Genomic DNA, 27,613 nt, shown 5'->3' on the forward strand with positions numbered 1-27,613 from the left:
CAAAAATGCTGTCGAATCTTGCCAGACATGAGTTTATCAGATGTCCAGTTGAAAAGTATAAAATGTGGCTAGCTGTTTCTTTCATTTTTGAGAAAAACAAATGACAGCTGGATTTTAACTACCTATTGTATTTTTACTCTCCCAAAACAGCTCAAAGGGTACTTTTCTTGCGCAGAGAGATATTTGCAATGAAGCTAACATGAAAGAATGGCCATGTCCCAATTATCCATCCATTCCTTCATTCTGGCTGCTCAGAAGGTGGCTGAGGAATGGGGTGACTAAGGATATAGTCCATGTATTATAACCTCTCACACAGGCTGGAAAATTCTGATTCATGCATTCCTTGGTTTATTCCATGAGGCCTTTATTTTCAAAAATATTGTCTTAAATTTACTTTTGTGGAAAACCCCTAGAATATCTTAAAATTGAGTAAATTGTAGATCCATAGCATTTTGACTGCCTCGTTCCAAATATACTGGATACATTTTTTTCAAACATTGCCCACCCCATCTATGCTGTTAATTCCTATTCTCCCAGTCTCTTTTAGACATCGTCTAAATGTTAATCCCCTTCAATGTTAATCAAAATGCAATATGGAATACATCAGTCAGCTATTGCCAAAACAATTCTACATAACAAACCAATCTAGCACTCAGTGGCTTAAAACAGCAATCATATATTCTTTTCTTTTTTTTTTTTTGAGACAGAGTCTCACTCTGTTGCCCAGGCTAGAATGCAGTGGCGCAATCTTGGCTCACGGCAACCTCCGCCTCCCAGGTTCAAGCTATTCTCCTGCCTCAGCCTCCCAAGTAGCTGGGATTACAGGTGTGTGCCACCATGCCCAGCTAATTTTTGTATTTTTAGTAGACATGAGGTTTTACCATGTTGGCCAGGCTGGTCTCGAACTCCTGACCTCAGGTGATCCACCCACCTCGGCCTCCCAAAGTGCTGGGATTACAGGCGTAAGTCACCACACCAGGCCTATTCTTATTTTCATAGATACACAAATCAGCTTCAACTCATCTGGGCTGGGCTATACTCCAGGATGTGGGAGCTGGGCTGCAGAGGCATTCGAAGTCTAATCCACAGGTTTTTTATTCCAGGGAGTGGCCTGTGTTCCACAGCCTCATTCTCAGGCTCAGGGATGAAGGCCCAGCAACTGCCCTTGGCATGTTTTTTCTCGCTGGGTCACTGGATCACAAAAGGGCATGCCCAAGTGTGCAAGCATTTTCCAAAGCTCTGCTCACAGCACTTACGCCAGCAACCCTTCAGCCAAAGCAAATCACATTGCTAAACCCAAATTCAAGGTGTCAGAAAGTAAATTTCACCCATCATGTGGCCTTGGTAAGGGTGTGAATATAAAACACTACTGCAGAGTATTGAACAATTGAGGCCAATCATGTAAGATAACACATTAAGGTAGAATAGTAGATGGCACTGTGCATACAATTAAAAAAAAACTGACTATTGAGCAATACTAGAATACTAGTTAACACAATAACTCAAAAGCATGCTTTCTAGTTGGGGGCAGGAAACAGGGTATATATGTAACAACCCAAACAGTGGCATTTGAATATATGGTTTCTCCTACTTGAGCGAGGTCAGGTTGAATCTTGGAGGTTTTAAGGTCTACGTCATGACAAATATTCAAAGGGAAAGAGTCATCTTAGGTAAATATATTTCAAAATTCCACTTAGATAGAAAAAGAGGTCTAAACTAGAAGGTTCTCCGGAGTTCCTTCCAACTCTGTGTCCGCATGGTTCCTAGCGTGTATCAGACGTAGAGGAAGACATCGGCCTGCCCCTAGATGGTAACAGTCACAACATGCTGACGGTTGCACTGTCCCATAGCCGGTGCCCTCAGCAGCCAGCATGACCTTGTGCAAAGAGCCAGGGCTTTGGAGACAGGCAAGAGGGGGTCATGGTTCAGCTGGACCACCAGGTGAGTCCTTTGCTTCACTGGGTCTCGATTGTACCATCTCTGAAATGAGTCAGACAGACAAGGCAATGTCTATGACCCATCTGGTTCTACAAGCTTATGATTTTATGCCAACCTGGATGCATGGAGGAGTCAGCAATGCTCAGGTATGGGAGGTGGTCTAGGTAAGAAGTGCAGTTACCAAGAGGCAGAGAAAACTGTATTGATAGGCACAAGCAAAAATTGAGTTAACAGTCACATAGGGCTGAGTTGTAGGTCACTGCATGCCTCTAGGAGATTCCCTTATCAACCATCCAGAATCCTAAATTTTTTTCCAGATTCCATCTTTGGGGTTAAGACATGGTCTCTGGAGGGAGACCTAGGAGAGCTTCCAACTCCAAACTCCACTCTTTGTTGAGTCTCACAGTACCCCAAAGGCCAGGTTTTCTACAGTTCTCTCTCCCCACAAATGAGACCACAAGGGCTGTTTCTCTTGCAGCCCAGGAGATAGGAAAAAATAATAATACAAGCAATAAAGGAACTTTTATACGGAAATGTATTTTGGGGCTACGATGTAAAGTCCCTTCAGCAGGAGCCACAATTTTCTTAAATAATCGTTCCCATAATTGGCTACTTGTGGGAACAACTAATTGTGCATGTAATCATTTGCCTGTACAACTCAGCATCAACCAGTAATTAAAGGCAGAGCCGTCCTTGCTAAATTTGGCTCCAGAAATAATAGTAATATTTGCAAGAGTTCAATGTCTTCCTGCCAAGGAACTCTAAGCCCCATTCAAATGGGTATTATTATTTTTCAAAACATCTTGGAAAAGGGAGACCTGCAACCTTGCCCCAAAGCAAACACAGTCAGAGAAGAACTATGCTGAATAATTCCCCTGCTTGCGTTTATTCTACCAGCTATGTTGAGCATATATTGAGCATCTTCCATGTGCTGGGTCTAATCCTTCCCTAAGCTAGTGTCTCCTTGATCTTCTGAGCCCTTCTCTTTGCATACCCTTTCAAAGGAGGTGGGAGGATAGAAAAAAATCATCCGAGTCTGCAAAAGACCCACCTTGGTTAATTTCTCACAGGCCATAGATAGATCCCAACTAAGCAGTGACTCCTACCTACCCCAAACCCTGCCTGCCACACAGCCACTGTGTTGAAGCAGTCATTTTGCATCTGGAAGGTTGCCGCCACCTCTCAGCGGACTCCCCTGGTTCCATACTTGTGCCTTTTTGGTCCAATCTTTTACCCAAAGAAAGCATGCATTGGTCTTAAATGAAAAAGCAGATCATGTATCCTCTGTTTGGTGGAGGGTTAAATTATGACCCCCAAAAATATATGTCCATATCCTAACCCTCCAGTGCCTATGAATGAGATCTTATTTGAAAATAAGGGTCTCTGCAGATATAATTAAGGATCTCAATGTGAAATCATTCTGGATTTAGGATGGGCCCTCAATCCAATGATTGGTGTTCTTCGAAGAAAAAGAAGAGGGAGATTGGACACAGACAGAGGAGAAGCCATGTGAAGACAGAGGCAGAGATGGGAGGGATCCCTGCAAACTCCACCAGCTCTCCCATCTCCAAGTTCCTCTTTCCTGTCACCCTCCAACCTCCAAAACTCCCTCCCCTGCCCCAAACAAGCTTGCTCTGGCTCCCAGCTAAGGCTGTGGGATTTTATCTTACAGAGATGTGAAGTTCTTGAAAGGCTGTAAATTGAGGAAAGGAGAAGTAGTTGGATATATGCAGTGAAACTAATATAATGGGCTTTTGGGTACTAGTTGATCTGCTGAACCTCTGGCCAGTAAACCCAGCCTGTCCCTCTCACTCTGCTCTCTAAGCTATTGGGACCTTCCATCTACCCCTTTAATGAGCTGCATGCCCTTCTGCCACAGGGCCTTTGCATGTTCCAGTTTTCCCCACTCCACTGCCATACAAATCAGTCTTCCCTTTCTTTTTGCCCAGATAGATGGGGCAAACATGAATACCAGGAACCTGATTAGGAGGCTATTACAGCCACAGAACCTCATATTTTAAGTACTTAACTCATAGTCTTACAATAAACACTGTCTACATAGTGCTATATTGACTTTAGATTTTACCAAACTCCTCAATGTTTTAGAGCAGGGACTGATAAATATTTTCCAAAAAAAGGGTCAGATAGTATACATTTGAGCCTCTGTGGATCACATAGTCTCTCTGGGTATTTATTTGACAGTGCCTGTGAAATATGAAATGCTGATGGACAACACAGAAACAAATGGGTGTGGCTGTGTTCTAATAAAACTTTATCTACAGAAATAGGCAATGGGCCAGATTTGGCAAGCAGATCAAAGTTTGCTAACTCCTGTTTTAGACGAAAATACTTGAAACATCCACTGGTGGTCAACTTCGGTTTTGCTTTCTCTCTAATTCAGTCTAGCTACCCAATCAGTATATGGGCAAGCAGTTTCAGGAGGGTATGAATATACATTGGCAGCTCTAATCTTAGTTGAGATCTCTAACAAGAAAGTTTCAAAAGCAAAAACTTGCAAGAAGAAGGTTTCCCTCCCATTAAAAGTTAATATTTTACATGATTTCCCCTTAAATAAATAGATCATCCTTTGAGCCAGCTAATCCTTAATAAATGAGAATCTTTACACCAAACTGAACTGAGCATCTCTATTCCCACAGCTATGTCCCCTCACCCTGCCCCTCTTTAAAGATCCATTGATTACTGCCAAGTCTCCATTGGTGGGATTAATTAATTTATGAACTTGTCATTACATTTCATTGATTAAAATGTCCCTTCCTAAAGATTTAATTATACCCAAAGATAAAAGATCTGCTAATTATTGTCCGTTATCTAATTGAAGTTTTGTATTACAAATAAAGTTCAAAGGTTTAAGACAGTTGCCCTTTGAAACAGTTGGGCAAAGATGAGAATTTAATTAGAGATGAGACACCATTCTGTCTAATCTATTCCAATGAGAGAAAGAAAGCAAGCTGGACAAGATGGCTTGTCAGAAAAGGAAAACCTAGAAAATCTGTTAACCTTGTTGATCACTTAATAGTTTTTAGCAAGTAGCTCCAGTTACATGCATTGTCAAAACAGTTTGGGTTGCTGGCACAGTTACACATTGTGTGAAGAGCAGGAATTCTGCCAATCAAAGATATACTAAGTATTTAAATTTTCTTAAAAGTCCTGATGTGTGAAAAAGTCTCCAAAGAAGATTTTTTTTTTTTGTAATTTCATTTCTAAGATATTCTGAAGAGGAAATCAAAGTCATTCAGTAAACCAACTATTGAGAAACAGAGAAGCCTTTTGAAAAATAGAAACACCCTGAAGTCAGAAGGGTTTGGGTCCAAGTCTGCATGGAGGATTGGTGGAGGACACTCCTTCCCCTGGAATTGTGTCTCCTTGGCAAAGAATCTTCTGTGGATAAGGGTCTCAGCTTCTCGTGCTGCCCATAAAGGAGTGAGCTCGGAATGTGGGGGCTTATTGGTCCGTGCTTGGTGATTAGGTAAAGCCAATCTATTTAGGTAAAGCCAATCTACTTAATGCAAATAAGCTCAAAATGGAATAAGATGATCTATTTATTTAAGTGGAAATCATGTAAATTATAAACTTTCTTTGGAAATATGAATAATAATTCATATCCTTTTGTCTCCACAGCCGACCCCTCTCTTTCCCACTCCCCATGTCCCACCCCTTAGCCAAATCAATGTGGGGCAGTCACCTGCTCTTCAATCTGTAACTTTCTTTTGTACCTTGGTTGGCCTTTCATAAAATCTTAACTCATGAGAAGGAAAGAAATAAGAAGAAGGCATCAACAAGCCCCGCTGGCCATAAATCTATGACCATAATTTCTAGCCAGCTTTAAAATACTAAAGGCAATATTTTAGACTTTATCTGTTTCACTCCTATATCTATCTGTCAATTAATTTTGAATTTGTGATAACAGGAAAATATTCTTATTTATTGGCCTGCTAAAATCCCAAACCTTAACAACTGTGTGACTTTGAATATTTTGCCTAATCTCTCTGAGTTCCAAGTTTCCCCAACAGTTCAAGTGGTAATGGTAAAATAACTTACTTCATGGGGTTATTGGAAAATTTAAAGTGCATTTAAGGTACTTTGTATGGCAGCTGGCACCTAGTAAGAGCTTGATACACAGTAAATATAATAGTGCCTTCCCTGAGCTAGAGAGACAAAAAATAAAAAATAAAAAATAAAAAAGAGCAAGGTACAGTCTCTGCCCTCAAGAAGTTCAATGTGTAATTTCCACTTTCAGAATGTTCTTATACTGATAATTCCATCAAAATGTGTCCGTAAGACGGAAGCAGGAAGCAAGTGATATCGAACATCAAAACACCTTATGTTTCACATTTGCTTCTTTTTAAACAGAATTCATCTGCACAGAGACATTCTTCCACCTATGTCTCCTGAGGCTGAAATGGAATAGAGGCTCTAGGAAGGGAAGACCCCTGTATACTCAATGGGGAACCTACTGGGCATCACGTCACTAAAGCAGGTCTTTGGAGAGCTGCAGAGGGGATGGAGAAGATGAAGAGAAGATCTTAAAGCCATTCAAAATGGGTAAGAATGGAGGGAAGAGAGCTGGGTGGGGTGAAGGACATGAACTGCTATCCTCTGAAAAACAAGGGAATTAGGGTCAACAAGAGTAGACTGAGAGGCCATGACACAGGCAGCACCTTTATGTGCCACGGGGCTATCACATAGCAGGGGCCAAATATATGCTGTGTTGTGATAACATACAGCCATTATTGTGATCATGGCTGAGATTTATTGAGCTCTGTCACATGCTTCACATGCCTTATCTTGTTTAATATTCCTAGCAACTGTCTGAGGCACATTCTTTTATCATACCTATTTTACAGATGTGGAAAACTGACGGCCTGAAAGGTTAGGACATTTGCCCAGGACTGTAGACTCAGTCTGTCAGACTCCAGATCTCATGTTCTAAAGCAGATTCTGGATCATTGCATAGAAAAATATTTTACGATGGTGTATTAGTCTGTTCTCATACTGCTAATAAAGACATACCCAAGACTGGGTAATTTACAAAGGGAAGAGGTTTAAATGACTCAGTTCAGCATGGCTGGGGAGGCCTCACAACCATGGCAGAAAGTGAAGGAAGAGCAAAGTCAAGTCTTACATGGCAGCAGGCAAGAGAGGATGTGCAGAGGAACTGCCCTTGATGAAACCATCATATCTTGTGAGACTCACTCACTATGACAAGAACAGCAGCATGGGGGTGACCACCCCCACAATTCAATTACCTCCCACCTGGTTCCTCCCTTGACGCATGGGGATAATGGGAGCTGCAATTCAAGATGAAATTTGGGTGGGGACACAGTCAAACCATATCAGATGGATATTTCATAAGCTCATCGGTGGCTTTCAGACACAGAAGATTCCTAGCCACTGTCACATAGAGGCTGAACCACCCAAGGGTGAGGTGGTTATAAATGACACAAAATGAAACTAGATCAAAATTTTCCAAAACCTCAACCACGTTTCCTTCCCACTCCGAGTCTATGTCTCTGGAAGCCTTCCTCATTTCTTCCCCAGTAGACCTCACAGGCTCACTACTTTAGAGGTACACCTCAGGGAATATAATCCCCCAATGTCCTGCTGTCCTGAGCAAAAAAATATTAGAGCATCATGTCAACTGTTAGACAATGAAGACTGAATACACTAACACAGTGAATACTATTCAGCTATCAAAAATAATGTGCAGACACATAAAAAGGTGTCTTCAATACTAAGGAAGAAAATTATGATACAAAATGAAATGTAGTATATGTTTATATTATATTTATTTATTTATATATATATATATACACATATATATATTTACACACATGCCCAATGAGAGGAGATAAAAAAGGGAAGGAAGAAAGAAAGAGGGAGAGAAAGAACCTATATCAAGTTACAATAGTGATTTATCTGTATATACTAGAAATTTGAGGGGGATTTTGTTTATATTTTCTTTATTTTTATCATGAAAGTTTCTGGTTTTCTATCATTACCATGTATTTATGTACTAAGAAGAAAAAAAAACGTATAGTTCAAATTAGGCAATTTCTTATTCGAGAACACAAAACCAGCTAGATTTGCAGTCCATTTTCCATCGTTTGATCACTTAGCAGCCACACCTCACACGTGCTTCGGGATTGACTTACCCTTCCCACCTTACGACCAAGCTGTGGACACATTTGCTTCCATGGTAATCAGTGTCCAGGACCCCCTCGGGGTCCTGTCCCTTTCCTTGGGCTGCCAGAGTCAGCCCCATGCTGGCCTCTTAGAGGTTTACCTGTCACCTCCCTAAGGCTTTCTGCCCCCAGCATTTCAGTTGGGAACCTCCATCCACCAGGGCAGGTGCTCCAATCCCCACTCTCCAAAAATGGAGTGCTCTGGGCTCAGATACCCCCTCTGCAGGTCCAGTCCTCCTGATGTCAGATCCTTTCCCTAAGACTCCTTCAGTCTCCATCACTGAGTCCCCTGAGAAGCCTGCAAAACCGGACAATCTTTCTGTTCCATCCAACCCAAATCTTTTGCTGTTATGATCCTTGCTGCTAACCTAAAGCCCTTGCCTTCTCTGTGTTTTTGTTGTTGACTTGTTTTTGGTTTTCATTTGCTTGTCAATTTTGGTTTTGTACTAACTCTGAGCACACTTCTACCCCACCTAGAAGAGGTGGGGAGCCTTGCCTCATTTACCTACAATGGGATATCTGAATGGAAAAAAATGTAATGATGGATCGAGAGAAGCCAATGGCTCCACGCAACATTGAGGATTAAGGACAACATTGTGGGAAGAGAAAGAGACAAGGTGCCCTCCCAAGGCAGCACAGAGCTGGCCATGCAGGCTGACTCCGTGAGTTTGCACCAGTTGCCTGGGCTGGCACTCAGAGTGGGGATGTGGTTCATGCGTTTTGGCATTGTACGTTCCTTCCCTCCCTGTGCTGCTCTTCTGGGACACCAGGCCCAGGGGTGTCTCTCAAAATGTTCTGATCAGAGAGGATCCCAGGACCTGATTATGAAAGGCTGTGGGTGCACAGGAGGAGGCCAGCCTGTGGCTTTGTTCACAAAGCACTCCTTCCTTCACACCACATGGTGAGACCTCAGATGTATCCCCACACTTCCCAGGCAGAAGTCCTTGTGAGCAGAACAGGACCCTTCCCTCACCCCTTGTCAATAGCTAAAGACAGTCTGGGAGAGCAGTGGCTGGAGGGCTCTTTGTCCTGCCCTATAGGATGTGCTTCTAGAACCTTCCTGACCTCGAACAGAGATCAGCGCCCATATGATCTCTATCAGCAGCCTACAAATTCTGAAAGCATAACAGACATGCCCTGGGCAATGTCACATCTCAAAACTGTCAAGTGTTGAATCTATTTTCTTAACCTACTGAGAAAACAACTTGATATTTGTTATGAGCTTAAGAAACAACCTTATTAATAACATCAAGCTATTGAGCAGCATTCACTGACTGTCAATTTACATTATGTAACAGAACGTGAAGCTCAATTTCCTTGTGTCACATTTATAATGATTAAATTATCAACAGATGTAAAGTCGTTCTGAGCCATAACAAGGTCCTATAAGGTGCTAATTAACTTAGCACTTTTCTAAAAAAAGAAATTCTGCCACGTTTTGATAGGAAATGTTGCCACTTGGGTATACTTACTGGTCCTCAGTAGCACACTTAGGACATATTTTGAAGAGCTTCCTTTTTACCTTGTTGCTAGTTCCTGGAGGAATAATATCATAAACACACCAGTTCTCCCATTTGAGTCTAAAATCCATACTGCAGCAACCCTATTGATTCTAAAATAGAAGAAATCACCTTCTATCCATGATACAGTGATGACTAACATTGGGAAGAGGGTCAAAAGTTGCAGCTCAGGCTGGGTGCGGTGGCTCACACCTGTAGTCCCAGCACTCTGTGAGGCCAAGGTGAGAGGATTGCTTGAGCCCAGGAGTTCAAGGCCAGCCTGGGCAACATAGTGAGACCCCTATCTCTATAAAAAATAAATAAAATTAGCCAGGTGTGGTAGTGCTTGCCTGTGGTCCCAGCTACTCAGGAGGCTGAGACAGGAGGATCGCTTGAGCCAGGAATGTCAAGGCTTCAGTGAGCTGTGAACATGCCACTGCACCCCAGCCTGGGCAACAGAGCAAGACCCCACTTAAAAAAAAATAACTGCAGCTCAGGGGAACCCAGCAAGTATGTCTATAAGTCTCCAGAAATGTTCAGCTCCCTGTAACCTTTGCTGGGGGTGGGGTGGGCACAAACCACATACCCCATCCACAGGCTCGGAAATACTACGTGGTCCCTCCATAGACATTACTTCTTTTCTTTTCAAGATTTAGAATTTTCCAGATTCTTCTAATCTGCAGATGGGGGTGAAGATCAAGATCATACATTGTTCAAGGCTTTCAGGTCATTATTTTATCAGTCCACAGAGTCTCAGTAATTAACCTCAACTCCTACACACTTTTTTGTCTTTTTCCTCCATTCAAAATGGTTCACATATTACAAAATTCTTTTTAATCTTTAGTTGTGATGCTTGCGTTTTAATTATATACTTACAAGATGCCTTTATCATTTAGAAATGTACATATTAAAATAGTCATAGATGAAATGATGAGATGTCTCAGCTTTGTCCCAAAATAATTTAATGGTGAGGAAGAAGTAGAAGATCTAAATGAAACAAGATTGCTTACAAATCGGCCATTGTTGAGGCTGGGTGCTGGGCACGTAAGACTTTATTATATTATCTCTATTTTGTGTGTTTGAATTTTTCCATAATGAAAGCTATAATAAATTTCTCAAAACAAAAAAAAATGGATCAGATTAGGAATTGGTTTGTGTCACTTTGGATAAAGACTAAGAAAATACATTTCAATTGTTTTGTTGTTGTTGTTGTTTTTGTAGTTAAGGCTGTTTCAAAGTGCATCTTAGAAAAGAATATATGACGCAGCTTCAGACAGTGTTAACTCACTTCAGCAAAATACACAAGATTTTATCTCAGGCCATAATTGACCTGAGAGATTCTGAAATATCTATATGATATCTACAGCTTGTGGACATCATGTGTACAAAAAAACTGGCAATAAGAGAGCCACGAAAGGTCTGAGTACTGAATTGAACAGAGAGGACACACTGGTATGGAAAAAAGAAGTTTCATGTGCAGATGTAAGCACAATTTCAAACAATGTGGGGAACAGGTGGACTCGGGGTAATAACTTGGCACTGGATGATTGCATTAGTTCGTTTTCACACTGCTATAAAGAACTACCTAAGACTGGGTAATTTATTTAAAAAATAGGTTTAATTGACTCACAGTTCCACATGGCTGGGGAGGCCTCAGAAAACTTACAGTCATGGTGGAAGGCAAAGGAAGAACAAGGCACATCATACATGGTGGCAGGAGAGAGACAGAGAGAGAATGGGGAACTGCCACACACTTTTAAACCATCAGATCTCGTGAGAACCCACTCATTCTCCTGAGAAGAGCATGGGGTAAACCACCCCCATGTGTCCAATTACCTCTTACCAGGTCCCGCCCCCAACACGTGGGGATTACAATTCAACCTGAGATTTGGGTGGGGACATCGAGTCAAACCATATCCATCATCTTGTATTTCAGCTTGCAAAGATGAGCACATAGGAAGACCACAACTTTATGATGAGGTGGGTGGGTGCTGTGAAAACTGATTATGCAAAATGGAGTCATTTTGGTCACACCCAACTAAAATAGAGTCTGGGAGCCAGAGGGAAAAACACTCAGGTCACAAACACCTACTCCAGGAATTATCTCGCCAGCCCAATCCAAAACCACAGCAGCCAGCTACAACTTTATGACTGCAAATTTTACCTAGTAACTGCTACCGCTCACCAGTCAGAACCTGCCAGCTCCTGTAAGCCACCAATGAATTTCCTTTCAAAATAATTTACATAACCTTCTTCCTTTCCTCCAGTACAACCCCAGCCTTTCCCTTTGTTCTTCAGACACATCTAGGGGCTGCTCTGGTTTATGTTTCTCAAATTGCAATCCTACTTCTCATATATTATTCCAAAATAAATCCTTTGCTTGGAGATTCATCTCCATTTTTTTATGTTGCCAGTACTAACATACTAATCTTGTAGATGAAGAGAATGAGATTCAGAAAGGTAAAAGACTATCCCAAACCCATAAGGTTAGTAAGAAACAGAGTGGGTATTCAAATTCAAGTTGGGTTTGCTCCAAAGCTCAAAGCCTTACTACATCATGACTCCCAGAGCTTCCAGTTCTAAGGATGAAAGAGGATATGAACAGTCTTTCCAGGCATCTCGAAATACAGGGACAGACATCACTTTTCATGAAATCACCTTAAAATGAGCACAACTCTTAGCATACATAGACGTAGGGGTAGGCGTGGTGAATTATATATTTAAAAACTATTCTTATATTCAAATATGACTGGAAGTATTCAGCAGGCAAAAACAGTTGGCCTCTTTTTGGACTAAGATTTGAGGAGGAAAAAAGGACCTTTCTAGTAGATGAAGTTGTAACATACAGTACTCAGTGAAATAAATTCTTTCAATGTTAATTGCTGACACATCTTAAAGAAAGAGCAAGAACTGGAAGGTCACAGCAGACCTGCATGGTCTCTTGGGTCAAAATCATTTCTTATTATAAAATTAGATGCCTGAGACACTCTGCCGCCCAAGTGAAATGGGTATCTGCAATGGAAAGATATTTCTAGAAGTCACTTAGTGAGCAAAGACAGAAAAAAAAAACACAGTTTTGCCTAGAAAACCAATGAATTTAGTATTCCTATGGGAAATGGGCCAGTAGATAATATGTGAAGTGCTTTGTACCATATCTGCCTTTTGGAAAGAAATAAAAGTATATTAAAGGCTCTGATAAGTCCTGCATTATGGAGACCCACTGAATGCAAAATTTCCCTCAAACATATTTGTATTTCATCAAAAAGCCATTTTTGCATATTACTTATTAACATCTCAAGAAACTACAATGCTTGGAAACACCTTTCATAAAGGGCTGAAGAATATTGATGGGATTCCTAGGGAGTTATATACAGAATCTGATCTGCAATCAAAACATGAGACATGGGGATTAAACTCCCCAAGCTCCACACACTACATCCAAGTAGACCTTGAACCCAACTTCAGTTGTAATTCAAATTAATTTCATAACGAGCCAACAGGTAGTACTTAGGGTGTTTCGTAAACTTAAGCATGTTTTCAGAAGAGAATACGTTCTGGGGCTTGATTCTGTTGTAGTATTCAGAAGCAACTATTTGGAGCAAGTAGAATTGGAAATGAGCATTAAAGGATGGGTAAATCTACTCAGTAGGAGAGAAGAGGAAAAAAGGATTCACTTGAAGGAAGGAGAGTGATGTATTCAAATTGCTTATGGCTTCAGTCATCACTGATCAAGCCATGTAAATGAGTCATTTTAATTTCAGGTGCATTACATTTAGTATAAGTATTGGTAAAAAAAAAAACTGATTAGTATTTGTTTTTGTTTTTTTGTTTGTTTGTTTTTTGTAAAATGGCAGGGATCCACTGAAAATAGTTCCATTATTCATAAGCAATTACACAGAAAAAGCTTATTTATCAGCCATTCTAAACAAATAAGAACACAAAGTAAACATGATTGATTTCCTAACTTCTGTGAGCATGCCCCAATAGATTACATTGAAATTCTTCTTAAAGGTAGCATTTCTGTCGCTGATCCTGTGACTACTACACTTAGAACTTCATAAAAGCAGAAAGCAACTGAATCTACATAACAAGCTAGTATTTTCCCAATTCATTATTGCTCACAGATTTCACTCAGAAAGACAGAGGCTCATGGGTACTGTTTACAAATGAATGTTGGCCACTCTATAGCTGTACAGTCATCCCTCAGTATCCACTGGGGATTGGTTCCAGGACCCTGCCATGGATACCAGACTCCACAGCTGCTCAAGTCCCTGATATAAAATAGCATAGTATTATGCAGCCATAAAAAAGGATGAGTTCATGTCCTTTACAGGGAGATGGATGGAGCTGGAAACCATCACTCTCAGCAAACTAACACAAGAACAGAAAACCAAACACTGCATGTTCTCACTCATAAGTGGGAGTTGAACAAAGAGAACACATAGACACAGGGAGGGGGACATCACACACCGGGGCCTGTCGGGGGGTGGGGAGCTAGGGGAGGGAGAGCATTAGGAGAAATACCAAGGTAGATGACGGGTTGATGGGTGCAGCAAACCACCATAGCACGTGTATACCTATGTAACAAACCTGAACGTTCTGCACATGTACCCCAGAACTTAAAGTATAATTTAAAAAACATAGATTTGCATATAACCTGTGCACATCCTCCTGCATACTTTAAATCATCTCTAGATTACTTATACCCAATGCAGTGTCAATGCTATGTAAACAGTTGCTATACTGTATTGTTTGGGGACAATGACAAGGACAAAAAATCCACAAATATTCAGTACATACACAACCATCCTTTTTCCCCCAATATTTCAATCCTCAGTTGTTTGAATCCACAGACGTGGAACTCACAGCTATAGAGAGCCAAGAGTATTTTTCTAAGTGAGAAGCCTGAGCCCATGGAAATGCCCATCGTATAGTTATTTTATATAAATATTTCACTTAGAATATTTCTCCCTAAGCTGTTTATATGTTCCTTCTGCCCGAAAAGTCTTACTCACCTCAGTTCCATCCCTGTTTCTCCTGAGAATTTCCTATTCATCCTTCAAGATGCAGCTGAGGTGCTATCTACTCCAGAAATCTTTCTGTACTTGCAGACAATGGAAATCTACCTCAAACTACCTTAAGCAAAAAAAGGAGGAAACATATGGGGAGAGGAGGGCACGAGGAGCCATTCACTGGATCATGTAACAAGAAGTACCAGGACTAATGTCCGGCAGCAGACATGGTTGGATCCAGAAGCTTGAATGCTATTATTGGGACGTTGTCTTTCCCTCCTTCTCCTAGGTCTGCTTTCCTCTGTTCTTGGGTTTCATTCTTAGGCAGATGTCCCAGCAGTTCAAGACAGTGTTCTCACTGTAACAGAAGAGCAATGCTAGTCTGTTACACTATTACACTATTACGCTATTAAAATCCACCCTAAAATATAAGAGTATATTTTTTGATTTTGACATAAATCTTTGCAACAAACCTTCAATGACCTTAGATTGATGTGGGGAAGTGTCTCTCCATCTTTTCTAGAATATGTTCCATTCACAGGCAGACTTTCTCCAAATGATAAGAAAGATGGCCAGTGGCCACCCCAAATTTACACTCCATCCCATTAGCAACCCTGGCTAAATGAGTCTCTGCCAATGGCTACGTCATAAAATTCCCAGGGAGACATTTATTGGTGTGGGTCACATGCCTACTGTTGTTCCCAGGGGGTTCTGAGTCAGCCCCACTCAGAACATGCAGGCTTTATTCTTCACAAGAAAGAGGTTCATTACCGGCAAAGAGAAGAAAGGGGTACTGGAGAGACAGAAACAACAGTTGCCCTTGAACCCTGTTCAGAGCCTCCTCGTCTGGGTGAAGATCCTCTTTCCCAAGCTCTCACATAATTCTGAAAAAACCTCCGTTGGTGCAATTAAGCCTCTCTTGGTGCATTACTGTCACCTGTGTACGTGCAGCACTCGACAGTTGCACAGTAAGTATTCATGGGTAAGAGCATGAAGCTCCAAGCAGAAGTATCAGTGACCACAGTCAATCAGAGTGGCTGTCATGGTAGAAAAGGAATGTGGATTTGAAAAAGAGATGGAGAGAGAGTGATGTTTGCTGGACGTGTGAGTGTGAGAGTCAGGGAGAAGCCTCCCACTGATGGGAACATTGTGTTCTACATACAAATAACTCAGCAACATGGCAGCCACTTGCCTTATCTTTTCCAAGTCACATTTTAAATACACTTTCCTATTGCCCCTGAACCTGAACTTGTCCATATTAGGCCACAGATACAAATTTGAAGTTTAGAAAATACCAGCCCCAGCGCTCTAAACCCCTCAGCTTCATCAACAGAAAATGGGCTCTTACCTCACTCTATGCAACCTTCTTGCGGATCTCTTGTCAATTCCTTGGATGGAGTCGGTAAGACCTTCAATTTCCTTCAGTAGAATTGTCCATTTTACAAGCGAGGACACTGACTCAGGAAGTTCAGTTTGGCCATAGCTACACAGCTGCTTTCTTTCTGAAGCCTGTTCTTGGTTGTCACCATAAGTCACCATCATCCCTACAATCAAACATTATTCACATAAAAAAGTGGGGTGGGGCTGTGCAGAATTGTGGTAAGGAAACACATATTTGACTGATGTATGTTGAGTTCTACAGATGTAGAAAGGCCCTGGATTCTGTGAGTTCTGGATTTTACTTATCTGTTTATTTTAAATGTACATAGAATAATAACATTTAACTGGAAATTAATTTCAAGATGGCGGGGGGATCACTTTTTGCCTATTTTTTTGACACAAACCTCTAGAGCCTAGAACAGTACCTGGCACACAGTAGAGCCTCAAAAAACAAATAAAACTATTAAATAAATATTCATTGAATAATGTGCTAAGAACTTTACAGTAATTCATGTGTTTAGTCCTCGCAACTATCTTATGAGGTAAATCTCAGTATCCTAATTTTATAGAGGAAGAAACTGAAACAGGGAGAATTTAAGTAATCAGGCTGAGGTCACATGGATTCTAAGTCATGGAGGTGAGATTCAAAACCAAGCTTGCCCTCATAACCAGGTAGGAACCATATGGGACAGTTGTATCAGTTACCAATTGCTGTGTAACAAGGCACCCCAGCAGGTCCCAGCTTAAACAATCATTTTATTTTGCTCACAGTTTTGATGGCTAGGAATTCAAAAACAGCATAGCCAGGCAGTTTGTCTCTGATCCTCTAGACTTAGGTAGGACAACCAGGATGTCTGCATCTACTCCATCTCCATCTACTTCCAAGATGATTTCTTCCCGGGCACATCTGGTGCTTGGAGGGAATGATTGGAAAGCTAGTTATAGCAAAACCCCTCTCTCTCCACATACTCTTGAGCCTGTCAATGTGAAGGCTTAAGTTTCCCAGAACAAGTATTTTGAAAGACAGGAAGTGGAGGTTACCTAAGCCTGGGCCTGGAAACTGGCACAGTGTCACCTCTACATTATTTTGTTAGTCAAAGAAGCCATGGGGTCAGTCCTCTCAATGGGACCCCACGCCTCAATGGGAAATATGTCAAAGAATCTGAGGCCATTTTTAGTCCACCAAAATGGAAGTCCAACACAGTTTGGAGATAGTGCCTACCTACTTCACATAATTTTATGGATACCTCATAGTTCACAATCATAGTTCTAGAAGAATGCTCTTCCACAATGAAGTATCAATGGCATTTCCATGTTAGAAGACCCTTTTGTCATTACGACAAGACTTCGTTATTACGGAACTTAAGCATTTCCTGATCTTCACACAAATCTTTGCAACCAAACTTTAATTACTTTGACTTGGGGGAGGGGGTCTCTTCAGTCATTTTAATGTGTGTTTTATGTTTCCAGATGCTCAATCCTAGTTTTAGGAGGAAATGTTTCTCATTATCATAAAATTTACATGCTCATACATTTCATTGAAAGACTTATTCTTTCTAGGTGATAATAAACAATTCAGTAATTTGGAGGAAAAACATCACAGAAATAATTGTGAAATGGTAGTACAGAAATCTTCAGGAGAGGAGAAAGAGGTAGTGTGGTTAAGTAAAAAGAGCAAAAAGAGCAAGATTCATTTCTGCTCCTAAAATTCATCCCACATCTTGAAAAGCTTGCTCCGTCTCTGGGAACCTAAGTTTCACCACATGTAAACTGAAAGGCTTTTACAAATAGGGCCCTCAACTGTGGCTCAAACCTCTTATCTTTCTTCTAGTCCTAATTCCACCAATAACTGTAGGCCTAAACAAAAGTTACCATAAACCTAAACAACAGGTACTCATCTCTTTGAATCTGATAATAATGGTGGTGATTCTGCAAAGAGAGTTAGTGTTCACCATTTTCCAAACTGTCCTGCAGTTAGGATAGGGTCATGTGATCAGTTCTGACTAGTAGACTCTGAGCAGAAGAAATGGTGTCACCTCCAGGCCAAAGCAGATGAGAAATCAGGTCTACCTAAATTTAAAGCCCAATTTTTTTTTTTTTTTAAATTGAGACAGAGTCTCGCTCTGTTACCCAGGCTGGAGTGCAGTGTTGCAATCTCAGCTTACTGCAACCTCTGCCTCTGAGTTCAAGCGATTCTCCTGCCTCAGCCTCCCAAGTAGCTGGGATTACAGGCATCTGCCACCATGCCTAGCTAATTTTTGTCTTTTTTTTTTTAGTAGAGATGCGGTTTCACCATGTTGGTCACGCTGGTCTCAAACTCTTGATCTCAGTTGATCCACCCGCCTCAGCCTCCCAAAGTGCTGGGATTACAGGCATGAGCCACCGCACCCAGCCTAAAGCCTAAATTTTTAACCTCTTTCCAATATGGTTTCCTTCATTTCCCTCTCTATACAATTAGGAGTGTGTTCCAATTAATCTATAAGGCCCTATCAAGATCTGAATATTTTTTACTATTATAACTATTGTGAACAAAATAGTGGAATTCAGAAATTGGTGTTCAATGCTCCACAGATCTACACTGACAATAAGAATAAGAGTAATTTTATTTGTATTGATTAAAAAGAAATTACATCTAACTTTTTCCTGTTGTGTCCATGTTCATCGTGTTTGGGATTTTTCTTTGTAATTTGATTGTTTTGTTGATTCTTATTAAGTAATCTCAGGTTCCATAGATTCCAAGAATATGGGTTTGAATTGAAGGACTCAGGTGGAAACAATTCAGATTTGTGTCAGCTTTAATCAAGGCTCACTCTTCTTTACAGACACAGATTCAAGCCTGAAATTCATCTGAATAATGTGGCAGTGTCCCAAGTCTTGGTCACTACTGAAGTACCCAGGTTTGTTTTCCTAATATTTGTTGTTTGTTAACATTCAACTTCTTTTAATTTTAGTAAGTACATGTGTCACTGTCTTGAAAAATACTGAGTTTTGACCATTCAGTCTCAAAAGAAGAAAACTCCAGTGAGGCTTGGAACTCCTGAACACCAGGATGGAAATGAGAACAGGAAGGAGGAAAGTGGGGTTAATTGAGCTCTGCCTGCGGAGGAGAAGCTTCCCTCCCTGCATGTTCAGAATGTCCTAAAAGCAGGTGTTTGCCTGCAATAAAGACAACCGCAAGAAAAAAACAAGAGCAACATGGAGTCTTCTTACACAGAAATTGAATAAATGGAGAAAGTTGGGGCAGCTAGGGTGAGTGTAAATGTGGACATCCCTGAGGAAAGCACTCTGCATGCTGGCAGTAGGGGACCCAAAGCAAAATGTCCAGATTCCAGCCCATTGTACCTACAGAGAAACTCATTCATCAACCATCCCTAAGCTTCCTATTGCCTTGTTCTTACATATGAATGAGTGAGAATCAACAGGCATTTGAGAAATGGCTGCAGCTTGCCAGAGAAAGACCAAGATAAGCAAGAAATGTGCTAACAGAGAAAACCAGAGATAGTACCCCCAAAAAGGAGGGAAAAAACTAAACACTATTTTGAAGACATTGGGAAAGTATTTATATCCATAAAATAAGAATGGGATGTTATGTCAAAGGAATAACCCAAGACCATTAAAAGACAAAGTAGAAAAAATCCCTCAGAAGTCAGAACAAAATGAGGGAAAATCTACTAGGGAAGCATCTATGCTTATAAACAAAGAGGGAAAGATCCGGACGAATAACATACCAAACAGTGAACTGCTGCCTCTGGGAAGGGGCATTAAATGGATTAAGAGTAATTCATTTTTTACGTTATATCATCCTGTATTATTTTTATAAGTATTTAGTCATATGTGATTAAAATATAGTTCATGCTTTAATCTCACTCTCATCAAATAATTCTTAACAGACTGTCCTCATATGGACCTCCCAACAAAGTATAGAACATGGTGACCCTCTGAGAAGGGATTCCTGTTCCTGTTTTGAGAAGGTACTCCTATTCCTGTTTCTCAGCTGATTTTTTTTGAGGATTCCACTAGACTGAATTAATGCTTCAGACTAGAGTTTTGCAAAAAGAAGTTTTGCCCATGCACCTACCGTGATGTTGTGATACAATATGAAATATATATTTGGTCTCTGCCCCTGGTTCCTGGCACAGAGCTCCTAAAGCCCCGAAATTTCCTGAGCAATCAGGGTGCTAGGAGAATCTTTTACTCCATATTTGGTCTTTGACCTGGTTTCTAACAAAGACCTCCTAAATCCCTTGGAAATTCCTGGGTGGTAGGAGAGTCTTTTGTTCTAATGAGGTGACTACTGGTGAGTGTCTGGGTGGGGGCTGGTCACCAGAAAGACCAACCCATGATTAGAGACTCAGAGCTTCCAGCCCCATGCTTCATCCTCCTGGAGGAGGAGAGAGGCTGGAGATTGAGATAGTAAGTAATCGTGCCTAGGTGATGAAACTTCCTTAAAAATCCCTGAGCTACAAGCTTCAGAGAACCCAGGCTGCTGAACACGTCACAGTGATAGGAGGGTGGCATGCCAGGAGAGGGCATTAAAGCACTGCACCCCTTGCCACATACCTTCCCCTATGCCATCTCTTTCATCTAACTGTTCATCCAGATGCTTTGTAATAAATCAGTAAATGTAAGCAAAGCACTTTACTGAGTTCTGCGAGTCACTCTAACAAATGATCAAACCTGACAAGAGAATCAAGGGAACCTCAAATTGACAGCCAGTTGGACAGAAGATGAAGAGGCCCCCGAAATGGGGGACAGTTTTGTGGGACTCAGCCCTTAACCTGTGGTATCTGACTCAAACTCCAGGTAGAGAGTGCCCAAATTAAATTGAATTGTAGGACATCCAGTTGATGTCTGTTGGAGAATTGAATTGATGTGTAGGAAAAAAAAACTACACATCCAGTATCAGAACTTTTCTGTGTTGAGAGCGAGAGTATAGCAGGAAAAAGCAGTTAATTTGTCTTTTTCCTACCTTCCACATCCTAAATGAGAATTTCTCAAAATGAGGCCCTGGAGATTCTTTTTAACAAGCCCCTCTCTCAGGTGATGCTGCACACACCAAAGTGATGAGAACCATTGTTTCAGATTCTAATTTTGCCTGGAACTGATAAAAATGGAGCCACCAAGACACTGCCCTCCCAGGAAGCCAGCAGCTTCCCTTGCAAACATTTTCTGGGACTACCTTGCAGCTCTTCAGATTTCCAGATCAAATTAATAGCTGCTTGACTGTCTCCAAATCTAGACTTGTGGTGGACTATTCTAGTTTGAGAAGCTATAACAGGAAATACTAGGTGGCTTAGACAACAGAAATTTATTTCTCACAGTTCTGAAGACTGGGAAGTGCAGGATCAAGGTGCCAGCCAATTGGGTTCCTGGTGTAGGCCCTCTTCCTGGCTTGTAGATGACGCTTTGCTCTATCCTCTCATGGCAGAGAACTAGCTCTAGTCTCTTTGTCTTCTTAGAAAGACACTAATCCCATTATGGGGGCTCTGCCTCATGACTTCATCTAAACCCAAGCACCTCCCAAAGGCCCTTCCTCCTAATACCATCCCACTGGGAGGCAGGGTTCCAACATCCCATTGGGAGGTAGGGTTCCAATATTCCATTGGGAGTTAGGGTTCCAACAACCCATTGGGAGGTAGGGTTCCAACATATGAATTTGGAGGGAACAAAAACATTCAGTCCATTACATGGACCTTGAAATCCAGAGGTATTGGGATAGTGGGGGATGCTTAACATGCACCAAATTTGGATTTTCCAGACAAAGATCACAGCAAAAGCATAATTACAATGTTTGCGGATGGCTCAGCCTTGAGGTAGCCCAAGGTCCGAGCCTGTGGCTAGATGGCTAAACCATAAACCTCCTGTTTCAAGATCAGCATCATCACCTGATGTTCTAACAGAGACAAAACAGGCTTCCAAAGCCAACCTATCCTGGAATACAAGCTCTTTAGATGCTGAGCTTTTGTTTACTCCTGAATAAATTCAATAAAGTGCCGTAACCGTTATAATAAATGTAGATGTCACTAATTACAACACTAGATTTTAAGTGCAATGCTAGTGTCTCAAGTGGCCTTTAAAACTGAGTAAAATCACAGCCAATTCAAATTTAATTAAAACTATCAGTTTAATTTAGTTTGCTTTCACAATAAAAACTATACTAACCCATTAACTGCCTTCCGAATCTCCCATTACTGGGAGCAACCAGCAGCTTGTAGGCCTCCACTTTGGTGAACAGTGTGATGCATTCATTTACCTTGTTATCCAGTGAAGTTTCAGTTGTTCTAGATCAAGTAAATGGCCAGTTTTTGTCTTTGAAAATGAAACTTTTTCAGGTAATTCACCATGTAGATAGAATAGGCTTTTGTCCAATTTCTTGTGCTTTTGAAAATTCATCCCAGAGGGGCCTTCTGAGGGCTTGATCATGGTATCCATTCTTGAGTTGAACTCACAGTTGCCAAAAAGAGATCTTTGAAAACTGAATAAAAGAACACTGGCAATCTGGGCAGTGACGATATAACCCTAGTCCTGCTTGTGTAAAGCTGATGTCTTGGAAAAACCGTTTCCGTGTCCAGAGCCTCAGTTTCCTCATGTGTCACACTGAGGATATTGGAGCAGATCTGTATGTCTACAGACTCTATTTTCATGATAGGTGTCATATCCAGGTATTACCTGACAACACTTCTAATTCATATGTACTGAGTACAATCAGTTTCCAAGGCACCATCTGCTTCAGCCTTATCCTAGACAATATTTATGAACTCATGCAGTTTAATGTACCCATCATATATTTTTACTAATAAGATTTAAGTAAATATAAAACAACTAGAATTATTTGAAATGCTTAGCTAACAGCATCTTGCATACTCCCAGGGAACTACGTACCACATTTGGAGAATATTAGCCTCCCTGACCTCAGAGATCCCTTTCTGCTCCAGAGATCTGCAAGTCTATGAAAAAGAATTGTATCATTTTACTCAGGTGAACAAATGTACAGACACAAAAAATGAACTGCCTGCAGGGCTTATTTGCTTCACAGGCAAGAAGGTAGTGTCCGTTGAGAGAGAAGCAATGATAGAAATAAAATTCAGAGGGTTGTATATTTTATTTTAGAAGAAGAGAAAGGCATCCAGTAATTTGGCAAATTTATGACAAACTGGACAATCCAGCTAAATGTTGAGGAAAGAAAGATAAACATTGTAGAAAAAGAAGAACTGAAGCAAGAAGAGAAAACAGACAGACCTGTGAAAAGGTTTGCAATCTTTTAACCACTCATGAGAGAAAAATTTGGAACACAGAAGGAACCTGCCTACGTCTGTTTCAGCCTGGGTGGTATCCCTGTGTTCATCGGGTGCACTCTACAATGGGACATCCTGGCTTCAGGCTGTCCCTTATGATGATAAAACTATAATGAGAAAAATCATAAGCAAAGGAAATAAACAGAAACCAGAGAAGAATTCAAATGTGATCTGGGTGGGTCCACCTAACAGGGTGACCTGGAAAGGATGTGAAAGGAGATTAAAGGATGCTAAGGATGAGGTCATTGTATTAGTCCATTTTCACGCCGCTGATAAAGACGTACCTGGAGACTGGGCAATTTACAAAAGAAAGAAGTTTAATGGACTTACAGTTCCATGTGGCCTCACAATCATGGAGGAAGGTGAAAGGCACATCTCACGTGGTGGCACACAACAGAAGAGTGAGAGCCAAGTGAAAGGGGTTTCCCCTTGTAAAACCATCAGGTCTCATGAGACTTATTCACTACCACGAAAACAGTATGGGGGAAACTGCCACCACGATTCAGTTATCTCCCACCAGTCCCTCCCACAGCAATGCGAATTATGGGAGATATTCAAGATGAGATTTGGGTGAGAACACAGCCAAATCAGTCATTAAGGGAATAATTTGAGATTTATAGAAAAGGCTGGGTTTTACGGAGAATCGGGCCATAGCTTCTCTGGGTGACACTGAGTGTTGTGATAATCAGGTAGCTACAGATTCATTTTGAGTCACCTGCTCTCCTCACTGGCATGGCTGCATGCATGGAGCCTGGACTAGGAAAGGTCACCATGGCCTGTGTAAATTGATGCAGACCCAAAGATGCTCTTCCTGTTTTAACATCAACCAGGAGGTGGCAGAGCCAGGAAAGAGTCAGCAGTAACCAGTATAATGTGAGAGAATGAACGTACAAACAGACAACGACCAGACCATATATGACAATAGAACACTGATCCACAACCTCTGCAGCATCCCAGGAAGCGAAATCCCAAACTCTGCAGCAATCAACCCAAAACAAAAGCTTGGTCAGTAACACAAAGCTTCCTTAATTTTTGGCTCTGCTTCCAACTCAGAACCAACCAAAGAAAGCTAAAAATATGTTGCCTTTCATATAGTATGCCTTTCTTCTAGTTAGCCGCCTCCAGCTTCCCCACGCCACAGCCTCCAATCAGGCTACACCCAAAGCTTTCACGTTTGTTTTTTTTTTTACTATAAAGCTTTCCCACTTCCATGCCTGCCTTTGAGTCTCTGCCAACTGTAAGTGTTAGAAGCTGACTCCTTTCTATATCAAGCTCTGAATATATGGCCTCTGTTTGTCTTCATTCAGGCAGGCTTTATTTCCATAAACAAGATGGCCCCTCATCCCGCTCCTATCTGAAATTGTCTAAAGTTTTGACCAGGGCTCATATGCACTTCAAAGTCTGGTGGCTTAACTGTGAGATAGATTGCATGCCTTCAGGCTGTGCCCATATGGTCCACACATAATTCTCATGTTGCCCTTTCACTCAAGACAAACAACACAACACACACACTTGTGCACGTGCACATGTACTACTGGGATTGGCTTCAATCATTTATGTACAACACTGAATTATTTATTTTCTCACTTCAAGTGTGTTAAAGGCCTCCACCAAAGTTTACCCTGGTGTATGCTAACACTGAGTTGGGACATTTGCTTCAACTTATGTCATACCTAGGGCAGAAATCAAGTGGAGGCAGATCCTCACCGAAAAGATTTAATGAAGACACCACTGCTTATGGTGGTATCTATAGGTAGAAGACTATGTTTATGATGGACTCAACACACAAACCATTTTCTGATAGTTTTGAGACTTTGTTCCAGGGGTCAGCAAACTATGACCTATGGATTTGGCCCACAGCCTATTTTGTAAATAAAGTTTTATTGGCACACAGAAATACTTATTCATTTGCATTTTGTCTATGGTTGCTTCTACTCTGCAAAGGCAGAGTTGAGAGGTTGCAATGAAGATGGTATGGCCTGCAAAGACTAAAATATTTGCTACCTAGTTTTCTACAGAAAAAGTTTGTTGAGCCCTGCTTAGCTTCTCCATGAACTCTAATGAATGGATGCCCCAAGTTATCCTGTCGTTTGATTAATATCCTGACACATTCCTTAGGTGCCAGGCTGAGCATCCAAGTAGAAATAAGATAGCATTCTTACCCTCAAAAAGCTCCCAGGCCATCAGGAAAGAGAAAGAAAAACATCATACACATAGGGTGATACAAGCAAAGAACAAAGAAGTAAGATTGCAGGCAAGGCTTCAGGGAGGAAGTCAGTGAGCAAAATAAGTAGTCCTTGTTCTTCCCCCACCTGGATCCATCCTCAACCTTTTCTGCTGTGTTCTGTGCCCTGGACACCCCAGAACACTACATCTCCCATGTTCCCTTGTGTATTAGTCCATTCTTAATGCTGCTGTAAAGAATTGTCCAAGACTGGGTAATTTATAAAGAAAAGAGGTTTAATTGACTCCCAGTTCTGCAGGGCTGGGGAGGCCCCAAGAAACTTACAACCACCGTAGAAGGGAAAGCAAACATGTGCTTCTTCACATGGCAGCAGGAAGGAGAAGAATGAGTGTCCAGTGAAGGGGGAAGCCCCTTATAAAACCATCAGATCTCGTGAGAACTAACTCACTATCACAGGAACAGGATGGGAGAACCCACACCCCCATGATTCAATTATCTCCACCTGGTCCCTCCCATGACATAAATCTCAAGATGAGATTTAGGTGGGGACACAGCCAAACCATATCACCTTGCCTGCTGGCAGACAGTTGGGTTTGAACAATGCGAGTTACCTGTAGGAGATCAGAAAGTGGGCAAAGAGAGAGGCCAGAGTGTTTCTTCCCTGCTTCACCATATCTCTGAGAGAATCTGTGTCTCTCCATGATCACAGGTCCTTCCAGGTGCTCCTCTCCCACATTTCCAGTTGTCTCTGCGTTTCCATAATGCTATGTACACCGAGGCATTGAAATGGCTTCTTATCATTGCCCATCTCTAGGGACTTCACTCATCATCCATTGTTCATTTTTGTAAGGCTGCCCATATCTCAGTCAATAAACTCCCTGCCCTTGAACCCTCTGAACCTCCATTTGGACCATCATTTCCTTGCTGGGACTTTGACCAATACAGCCCTTGTCTCTGTCTTTCTATAACTCCCTTAATTAATCAACTGGCCTAACCCACTCACTCTGGACATAAGGTCAAAACACATTCACCCAACACTTGCATGAACACACAGCATTATATCAGAGGACAGATATTTAAAAGCTGATATTTATATTCATAAAAATGTCTATTATCAGCCTTGCCCAGGCCAATTTTGAGAGCATATTTTAAGGATAAGAAGCTCTTCCCATGAGCAATCAGAGTTTATGTCAGGCCTTCTATCCATATGAGTAAATGAGCATCATTATAAGCCTGCTCTAGGGATTGCAATGTTCCCAAACATTATTGTTACACAGTCAACAGTTATAATGAGTAAGGCACTCATTGCTCGCCAGTAAGTGGCACTGTCCTTTTTGTCCTCTTCTGAGTCAATCTCTTTATTGTTTTCACTCCTTTGGTAGAGATTGTTTTAATATGTCCTATTCCTGAGCAAATTCTCTCAGCTCATCTTCAAAATTCTGAAATTCCGCTAGTGTTCCTGCTGGACCATGTTTATTTATAAGGTCACAAAAGGTTTCTTTAAGCTAAATCAAGCTGGGTAGCATTTCTGTGCCTGAAGTTTTCTATAAGCAATATCTGCAACAAGACAGAGTGGATTTTAAATCATTCATGAGAGACTGAGCTCCATGTCCAGGCTGACCCTAAGGATATTTCTCGCCTGTTTTATTTTTTTATGTTGAATGACATAATGGATGTGAAAGTTCTTTGTGAACCATAAAGACCTTTCTAATGTAGGGGATTATGACGATGATCTCAGAGTTTGGGAACATCCTGTGTTCTCAGGTTTATTTTATTCTCCATTTTCCAGGGGTCAACAGATTCTAAAGAAGAACAGGAATTTTTTCCAAGACCTCCTATTTCATTTGGGATAGAAGAGAATATAATTAATAACACAGCTATTCATTCAATTATTTATAAAATATTTATTGGACACTTTCTATGTGTCAAGCACTGAACCAGGGTGCTGGGGGAAAAAATGACATAAAAGCACAGTTCTTGTCCTTAAGGAGATTAACATTAATTTGGTTCTTACTCTGTGACAGGCACAGAGCTGAATACTTCACACTCATTATCTCTATTAGTCTTCAGAACGATACTAAGTTAATTACATTATCCACAT

At 41.1% G+C, this 27,613-nt stretch overlaps 1 long non-coding RNA gene across 1 annotated transcript in view; it reads right to left on the bottom strand.

The window, feature by feature from the left end:
• The window catches only part of LOC103786504 (uncharacterized), a 387,323-nt gene that overhangs the window by 322,984 nt on the left and 36,726 nt on the right, over positions 1-27,613 (bottom strand). Inside the window, exons 3-4 of the long non-coding RNA XR_612237.5 lie at positions 16,001-16,196; positions 14,656-15,010 (exon numbers count right to left, since the gene is read on the bottom strand). This is a non-coding gene — a long non-coding RNA (uncharacterized LOC103786504). The remainder of the gene's footprint in view (positions 1-14,655; positions 15,011-16,000; positions 16,197-27,613) is intronic.

The sequence above is a fragment of the Pan paniscus genome, chromosome 18 (genome assembly GCF_029289425.2).
Source record: "Pan paniscus chromosome 18, NHGRI_mPanPan1-v2.0_pri, whole genome shotgun sequence".
Classification (NCBI taxonomy): domain Eukaryota; kingdom Metazoa; phylum Chordata; class Mammalia; order Primates; family Hominidae; genus Pan; species Pan paniscus.